The sequence below is a fragment of the Cyclospora cayetanensis genome, unplaced genomic scaffold, assembly GCF_002999335.1.
Source record: "Cyclospora cayetanensis isolate NF1_C8 unplaced genomic scaffold, CcayRef3 CcayRef3_contig_64, whole genome shotgun sequence".
Lineage (NCBI taxonomy): Eukaryota > Apicomplexa > Conoidasida > Eucoccidiorida > Eimeriidae > Cyclospora > Cyclospora cayetanensis.
The window spans coordinates 205800-215153 of NW_020312635.1; the positions used below are offsets into that span (position 1 = coordinate 205800).

The 9354-nt window shown below is 52.3% G+C and overlaps 1 pseudogene; it reads left to right on the forward strand.

The window, feature by feature from the left end:
- The first annotated feature begins 3746 nt into the window (after positions 1 to 3746).
- LOC34621642 lies at positions 3747 to 7982 on the forward strand (annotated as a pseudogene).
- The last annotated feature ends 1372 nt before the right edge of the window (positions 7983 to 9354 follow it).

Consider the following 9354-nt stretch of genomic DNA (forward strand, 5'->3'; position numbering starts at 1 on the left):
ACAGCTAATGCTAAAGATTATACACGGTAAAGTATGGAGCACGCTTCCGCCTTGCGTAAAAGCCACAGCCTCTGCATGCAAGAGTCAAGGCTCTCAATTGTCATTTACAACCGTTCAGGGATTCAACTTAGAACCTAGCTCGGTTGGGATGCCCCATGCCTCCCCACAGCCCTACATGATCGTACTGAAAACGCGTCCTCTGAACACCATTAAACAAGTTTCCCAACACAAGTAGCCTACCAGTTTCTTTCTACGCGCAACCGAATCTACTGCCTCCCATTTCGGCAGACTCATTGGGCTCAGTGGCAACTCATTGTCTGGGCTTACGGCTATTGCATAAGGCGTATCACCCACACGAATATTTGAGCTACTCTCAAAGGAGTGCTTACGTTTAACACGAGAATCGAGGTTATAGAGGTGCTAGCTAACAAGTTATCCGTATTTGCAAAGGAGTGAACGTCGCGCGAATCTCAGAAAACCAGAAAGCTCTTTGCTCAGATAATCAACGTAGCATTACTAAAAAGGTTGGCAATTTTTCATTTTCGCTTTGTATACACGTTAGCGTGTACATGGTGCACGATAGAGGCTTTAGCAGCAAGTAGCCTATCAGGGGGCCCATGACAAATAAAGTTTGTATATGAGGTGTGTAAGGTGAGCGAAATGTGGACCGTAGTACAACTAATAGCGTCTACTGCGCACGTTGACCCAGAAAAGCATAAGGCGAGGACTGCCATGACTAGGCTTCAATCAATTTCTGATGCATTCAAACATCGTCCTGGAGCTCCTGAAGATACCTAATGGGTGGTTTGGCTTGCAAAAATGTAGCTTGATGAAAATGCATTCGAGGGGCATGGTGCTTATGGTGAGCTCAAGTCAATTGCTGCAAGCAGATGGCCCACAAAAGCAACCCATTTCGCATTTGCTGGGCACTCTTTTAAGACTCTGAAGTCTGTTCCGGATTCTTACGAGCTATGCAACAAGCGCGCACGAGGAAAACATCATCCTCCACATACCATTGTGGCCTGATGCAACATGCAGAGGCGGGTAACACGTAGGTATCAGCAGTCGCGTGTGTCACGTGGCCATCTTCCGTCAAATCATGTAAAATGGTCATAATGCACAGCTATATATCCGAGATACTCTCCTCTCGAGCGTCATTTTTGTGATCGAACAGTTGCATCTGCATCTTCCCCTTGTGCACGCCGCACGCATTTGGAAGTCAGAAATAATCTTTACTGTGTGCGTGTGCCGCAGCTGTTTGCCCGCCTTAGCCATTACAGCTTACAGGAAAGTACGAGGGGCAGCTGCAATTTTGAGCAACAGGTCAAACGCATGCCCTCTTCTTAGCGGAACGGGAGACACAGGGTGCCCCCATTATGCTCTACGCAGCACTCCAAGTACAGCGCTCGACCAGCGTGTGGCGAAACTACACTCTCAATCCTGTTTCCACCTGTGAGCATGGTAACCAGATCGGCACTCTGTCTTCAGTCGCAGCTACGTGGCTGCATAGCTTGGGGCAACTCAATTGGCACAAGCCGTGCACTAGCCTAGGAAACGTGCTGCGACTATACATTTTTGATTTGTCAAGTTTTGTGTCAAAACGAAAGCTGCCAATAGTTCTATTCTGTGAGTATCCTTGTTGAGCCGCAAGCGGCTCTATCAGCTCTGTCAAGCTCACAAATACGGATGAAAGGCCAGGTGCTGGCAAGTCCATCGATTCCACTTTAGTGTGCGGTGCTTGGGCCCAGAATGCAGCTCTATCCAGTGTGTCAAGCCAGCAAATGAGGACCACTTACCTGCGCTCACATATTCGTGTGCTACTGCATTCTGCAGTGGCCGAGACTGGAATCCGAGCAGGCGACTTTGCAAGTGTCGCCTGATGGAAGGGAAAAGCAGTCCAGATACCCCGTCGTGCTCTTACATTTGTGAAAAACCTGGACGAGTGCCATTGCAGACTACGCTCGCTACACACTGGTGAAACTTTGTTCCTATCGCGAAACACAGGCGAGAGGAAAGTTCAACACAGGCCCTACAGCGCTCCTGCTGCCAAGCACAAGGGCACCCAAGTCCACAGAAATCAGAAAGCTCTTCCGTTCGGTAGAAAAAGCCCCTCTCAGTTTGTGTCTGAATATTTTCTCTGGAGTGCGCTTCGCAGCGGACATAATTCTGTGTGGCAGGCTCCTCCAACAGCTGCCGTCTTGCGGGCTCCTGAAAAGGCGTTTAGTATTTAGCTGGGCATGCCTAAAAATGTGCGGAGGAAAAGCTCGCAAGCTTAGAAGACAACAATAATGAGCGATGTGAGACACGACACGTGTCACGCTGAGACAGCTGAAACCCCACCTACCAGACTGCTTTCTTCAACGAATCGATGTGTTGCTAGGTTACCGCAGTGGCGGTAACCTAGCAACACATCGATTCGATGTTCTTGCCTTCGCGAGATTTGGGAGGTTATATTTCATTTTTTGGATCTCTCAAGGGCTTTTTCTCTCTAGCCTCTCTAGCCCGTAGGTGCACTGCCTAAGAGGCTGGGACTCTGTAGGACCACAGCGCAGGAGAGTTGAGATGCCCTGACATCCGCAATAAGAGTAGCAGTCTGTGTTGAGTTCGAGTGTCATTCCTATCTTGGCTAGTTGCGGATGGCAGGAGTACAACAAAGGCGCAGCCCTAGGATTGATAATGGCTCGAACAATCTGGCGCGGGAGAAGAGCAGGTTATACAGGCTTCCCTAGGAGCAAGCGTCGGGTGTTTCTGGCTGCTTTCTCGGGGTATCTGTGAGGCAATTAGCTCTTATTGAGGTAACTGCATGGCACGAAAACAGACTTGAGCGCTGCTGCAACTTGAGTCCGAACAGCCGTTCCGCTTTAGGGCAGCTGTAGGCATCAGAGAGATAATATTCGGCTAAAGTACGCCTAGTAAGCATGGATTCTGGCATAGCTTTTTGTGCTATTGGCAGTAACAGGTTTTGGGGGCTCGCTGGAAGCCTAGGAAGTGTTTCATGTTTCACAGCATCGACGGGCTGGACTCAGTGCAGCCGCAGAGTGACGCTGAGCATAGGGGCCACGCCGCCTATTGTTAGGCCACATTTATCAAAATTCCCTACTTTTGAGCTACTTTTGCTGTGCTGAGTGCTCCTTTCATATCAACAGCAAACCTACCCGTTGCTTTGGCTGCTGCTGCTGCCATGCTACCGTCGGCGGTGGTTACTCTGGGGTAGGTTCCGGTCTACCTCCTAAACTTCCATGTCGTTTCCTCTGTTTTCTCTCATGCTTCATCTGCTTTTTGCACATCCTAAATGAATGCATGCCCTAGAACTGCATAGAGGAGGCCGTTTCTCCACGGCTTGTAGGGCCCTCGATTTCCGAGCCTCCCAGTTGAATTAGCCCCTCTTGATTCCATTGAAGGCGCCGGTTAAACTTCCTATTTCTTTGTTCCCTAGACAAGGAAGCTAAGAAAGGAGACAGTAAGGGGCGTCACGCCAGGAGGAAGCGGAGTGTAGGCGCGCCTCGCCATACTAAAATCCCCGCCTCAACGCCAATTGGTGTAACAACAGTGCCCAGAGCAGCAGTCTAAAGTGACGCTGCAGCGGCGGGGAGTGCACCCTCAGCAATCAGCCGGAGAAGCATCAGGACCAGAAGTGCCGCAGCCCTCAAGAGCTTTGCTCAGCTCTAGGGTTCAACGACCAGCAAGAGGGGAGAGGGGCGGCAGCACAACTTGCACTCGGGTTGTTTTGGCGAAGCGGCTTTGCAATGGCGTCCGAGCCATTCATTGACTATAAACCCACATGGGAGGTGGTTGGCAGTGACGAGCTGTGCAGTGAGTCTCCCTCGGACACTGTTCCTGAGGGGGTGGCTGTAAAGCAGAGGGGAGAGAGAGGGCGTGACGAGAAGGCGAGCAAGCACAGCGAGTTGCAGAAACAGAGACAGCAGAGTGGCAGTTCGTTACAAGTACGCTCAGTTGTGGTGGTGAATATATCATCTGCTTTAGACGGCTGTGATGATCAGCTGCTGCCTGCCACGTTCAGAGCCTTAGAGAGTGACTTAGGCTTCCACCCCTCCTTGCTGGGCTATATTACGCTCTCCCAAACTTTATACCTCTCTCTCTTTCGCCCACTTTGGGACTGCTTGGCGGACAGACACTCCAGGAAGTGGCTGCTTGCCCTTGCGACAATGCCCTGGGGCCTCATCACCACCGACCTTGGATTGGTGTCAGAATTCTGGCAAGTCAGCCAAACGGACAGATCACACCCTCACGCGATTTTGCATGCTGAAGGTCCTCAGGCACTTACTGCATGGGTGGCCTCTTAGCTGCAACGCGGAATTGTGGCCCTACTTGGGCAGATTCGAATGCTTTGGGGCGGCGTGTGGCAGTGGAAATTGTTGCAAGCGAGGGTGAAAACACAGCGCGGGGGTAGTGCGGCTGCAGATGTTTGCACTCTATTTTGAGGGGGTAGGGGATAGGGGGCATCGGGGGTAGTGGAGACTCTCCATCACCGATAGAGCTTGTGGTACGGGCCGTGTGTGTGTGCGTAGGTCGCCTTGCTACGCGCGTTGAACGGGGTCTGCCTAGAGAGCACCGGTCCTGTCTTCTAGAGTATTTTGGCAGAAACCTCTCGGCGTCGTAGTCTCGGATTCTCCTTTGTTTTGGTGCAACTCTGTACCAGCATGGGCCGACTTGTGGGTGGCGTTGTTACCACTACCTTCGCCCATATTGGAATTAAAGCGCTCAAGGTGAGCTGGGCTGGCAAGGCCTCGCTCGCTTTTTTTCGGCGTCAGCAAACTAAACGTCCTGCGATGCCTTTCATCCAGGCACATGGTCGGAGGCGCTGAGAGACGCCCTTACACGGACACACACACATACACATATACACACTTACAAACACGCATACAAACGCACATACACATTCTGGGAGCGGAATATGCATTAAAGGGAGCGAGGAGGGCGTACTTCTATGCTGTGGAGGGCGTGTGCGACGATGCCAAAAGCTTTTTTTCTGGGAAAGCTGAAGGTTCACGTGTGTCATGCATATGCACCTTTTGCTCGGCAGAGGCTGTGCTGTTGTGTGCGGGGCTAATGTGTTGTAGCTTCGTGTGGGGGGTGGGGTAGGGCCAAATTGGGGGGCTTTGCAACTCCCTTCGCGCCTTCTGAGGGGCTCTTTGGGCAGTGGTGTTGCCGCATCATCATCATTATGCCGTCATTCCAGCTGCTTTCTTTCATTTGACTGCAGACTATCGAGCCTGCTTCATTTGCATGGGAGCTCTGAGCGCGTTTGGGGGTGTCGTCATCGCCTTTTTCTGGAGGAGATTCCCCGGAGGCGGATCTGCGGCCCAAAGGAGACGAATCTAGTGGCACCGGCTCTGACTCCCACATCTCAGACAACTGGTCAACATTCCTCAAGGACGTTCTCACGAAGTCGCTCGCCACGCTCAGTGTTCTAATCCCTCTTGTAGAGGTATCTACCTGTAGGATCCGCATGCACGCATACAGACCCCAAACCCCATACACACACACTTACACCTAAGTAAACACACATATCCAAAATACACATACATAAACATGCAGACCTAAACACATACATAAATAACCATGAAAGCCAAACACAAAACACAAATACACGCATGCATAAACGCAAACACAAAAGAACCACAGACATAAACACACACACACACGACGTCTTCGGCAGGGTCTTATGTAGAGCACCTTTTTTGAGAGCCTAACACCAGGGGAGAGGGATTAGTGTAGGCTTCCTGTAGGGGCCTTCTATGGCGCAGGGGGCCACAAGTGCTTCCTAAGCTTGATTTCGAGGGGGCAAACGCTGTGTGTGCTGGGATCCAGATGGAAGCAGCGCCTCGTTTTGCGCAAGTGCTGCTGCGTGGATGATGGATAAGGGAAATAGCTGCGGCGCGAGCCCAGGCAACTTGCATACGCGCGTGAAAGCGTTTTTGTGTGTTGATGGCGGCCCTTGCTGCTACTGTGCGTGTGGAATGCCATGCGCAGGGTCTTGTGGGTACGATTCCCTGGTCAGCGTTTAGCTTTAACAGTATGTCTTTCCAATACTGCAGCGTGTCTGACCTCAAGGCAGCGTACATCATGGGGGGCGCTTCTCATCGGCTCCGCTGTCTCGGGGGTTTTCGGAGGCTTTCTTGGCGATCGGCTCTTCCATTGGTCCCCTGGACACAGACGGCCTCTTGTTGGTGAGTTCTGGGAAGCAGGAATCGCAAAATACGCTTTTTCGAGGCCACGCCGATTCTCTAGGATGCCACTATGCGTGCTGTCTCTAAGCGTCTTTGAAGGCTGCATGCATGCATACTTGCATACTTGCCAAACTGCCGGCAGGTGTAGTATGTACGATCTCTCAAATGTCCCTCTCTTGCTTTGCCTTTGATAATACTGCCTTGCTGACGTAAGCCAGCCTCCTTCCAGATTATGGCCATGTGCAATTTCAAAGCTTTAAAAGGCTTCCTTGATGCGGGGCTCCTTTCTTTCTCTCGTTGTGCTTAGTTTCCGCGTTTTCCTGCCGCCCCTCCCCCTTTCCCCTGTGGCATGTGCACATCTTTCTTCCCCTCACTCACCCTTTGCAGGTCAGTTCGCGATGGCGATTCGGGTTCCCGTGTTGGTGGTTGCGTACTTGGTAATTCCCAAGGAAGAAACCGCCTTTGCGATTTGCATGATCTTGGCGCTCATTATTGGCCTATCCTCGATGGCGGGCGTTGCCGTTAACCGACCGATTCTTGCAGATGTTGTCAGGCCCAACCACAAGGCAACCGTCTTCGCACTGGTAGATCCTCCTTTCGAATCTCGTGAAGAGCGCCTTACCGAGGCTCTCAAGGAGTTGCAGGCAAACAAGAGTGACTCCCTGAGTGACGAAGGTATCTCGCACAAGCTAAACTCGCGGTTTGCGGCTCTGCGCCCCGCATGTAAAAGTAGCTTCCTTTACTAGGAATGCCACATAAAGCTGTCATCGCGCATTTGCTCATTGTTCTGTTGCCTGCTTCCGCCCTGGATGCAGACTGTCGCAGTTGAGGGCAGTGGGGCAGCGATCTTGGGTGCGCCTCTCGTGGGCTATTTGGCAGAGCATTCGTTCGGGTATGTGCGGACGACCCGATTAGTTGCGGAAATGCTAGAGCAGCTTCGCATGGGAGACGCCGACGCCCTTGCCAACGCCCTTGTCTTCCTCACCGTTATCCCCTGGTCTATCTCGTTCCTGCTTTACGGCTTGTTGCACCTCGTTTACGGTCAGTGCATCATACACACAGATATACAAACACAGATTTCCCAGACACACACTTCTATGCACGCAGACACATTTACACATAAACGCCATAAGACCCTACGATATGTGTACTTTTATGTGTTTTTTCGTATTGTTCCTTGTGGGCTTCGCTGACACTGTGCTTGTGTTCACCTTCTATGATGGGTATGTGTATATTCACGTACGTAAATAGATGGACACATGTGTATATGTATATATATATATACGTGTGTACGTATACATATGTTATGTATATGCATATATATATATATATGTATACCTATCTGTGCATGCTTCTGCTATTAGGCTGCGATCAAGTGGCAATGAATGCTATGGTGGCCAAAGAGTACCACCCCGAGGAGCAGGACTATGACCGCGAGAGTGAAGACTCAGAGAGAGAGTAGCAGCTGCTTGACGAGCAGGGAACAGATGTACTTCCTGCAGAAGCTGTTTTCTCAGGTTTCACGAATATAATGCCACCCGATAGTGGTGAAGACTCCCCTCTCGGATCGCCGCTCCCGCCGCGCAGTGCCTAGAGATCCTTAAGTCCTAGCGAATGAGCGATCCAGAGCGCGACACAACGACCCTCGGCGCAAGACCGAATGCGAGGCGCCCAAACAGAAATCACCAGGGAACAAAGCGGCTTTGCCAGTGCAAACAACTCCTACTGTGCAGAGTGTTCAGCAGCAGAGCCGATTGCCGAGCCAGGTGCCTTCGCAAGGCAAGGTCTCCGGTAAAAAACCGCGTGTTACTTAAGACGTTGCTGTAGGTCTGGGCGCACTAGTGTGTACCAGAGGGGAGAACTATTGGCTGGCCGCGTGCAGCTAGCCACGGAGGAGAGGCTGAGGGGGCATCAGCTAAGTGTAGCTAAGTACCTCTTGGGGAAGGATTGAGGACGCTGGCAACTGAGTCGGCCCTCATATGTGTAGGTTGTTTCTTAAGAGGCTGCAACCGAAAGACACAGGGGCCTGAGTCTTTTCCCTGCGGCTGCTTCTGCCAAGGAGACGCATCGAAGGGCCCCTCGCTCCCCCTTCATGCCGCTCTAGCGGGTGATGAGGGGGGGCCTGTTCTTCCTTTAGCACTGCGCAAAAGCAGTTCCATCCAGGTTGACGCCACCCCAACCACCTTAAAATGTTTTCGCATTCTGAAATCAGTAAGGCTGTGGCGGGTAGCTACTAAACCGTCGCCGACCCCAAAGATTTGGGTTGCCCAAATTGGCCAAACATTCGGCTGGCTGCTTCCTAGGGGTGAAAAGCTACAATGTGACAAAAAGCTAGCTATAGGTACTATGCGTCTTGCCAGCTAAGGCAAGCCAGGTAAGGAGTTCATTAGAGAAGATCTTTGCTAATTCGGCGGGGGCCAGCCCATCGTGTGACTTCCCGCTAGCTGGCCGGCCTGCTCAAGCATGCGGGCCTACTGTGAGGGCGTTTCTGTGCCTGTCTCCACGAGAGCCTCCTTCCCGTGTTTGTGATTGGTGCGAAGAAGCCGTGCTTGCTTGCCCCTGCGGCGGAGGGCTCGCCTTGCTGCTGTTGCAGAGACACCTCCGCTAGCAGCAGCAGCACTAGTGGCAGCAGAGAAGGCGCCGCCAGCAGCAGCCCAGCCGCACGGAGATTTGTAGGTGTCCCTCGATGTACTATTTTCCAGACAGCTGTTGCAGAGACACCTCCGCTAGCAGCGGCAGCACTAGTGGCAGCAGAGAAGGCGCCGCCAGCAGCAGCCCAGCCGCACGGAGATTTGTAGGTGTCTCTCGATGTACTATTTTCCAGACAGAAATGCGGGGGCCCGTCAGTTTCTGTCGTTTGGAGAGGGCAGGGTGAAGCTATCCGCAGTCGACACCCTTGAGGAAAGCGGGGTCCATTCCGTCGCACCCTGCGGCGGCTGAGGGCCGTGTTGTGTGATCGATCTAAGGGGCTGCAGCATAGCAGCACGGGGAGAAATCTTCGCCTCGAGGGCACCCAGCATGCAGCAGGACGTCCCCAGAGCCTCGCTCTCGCGCGCCAGCTGCTGCACACCCTACAAGAGGCAAGCACACAAATTCCGCAACACAGCGCTACATCGTAAACCGCCATCAGCACGCTCCTAGATCGAGAATGCTGCGCACGTCG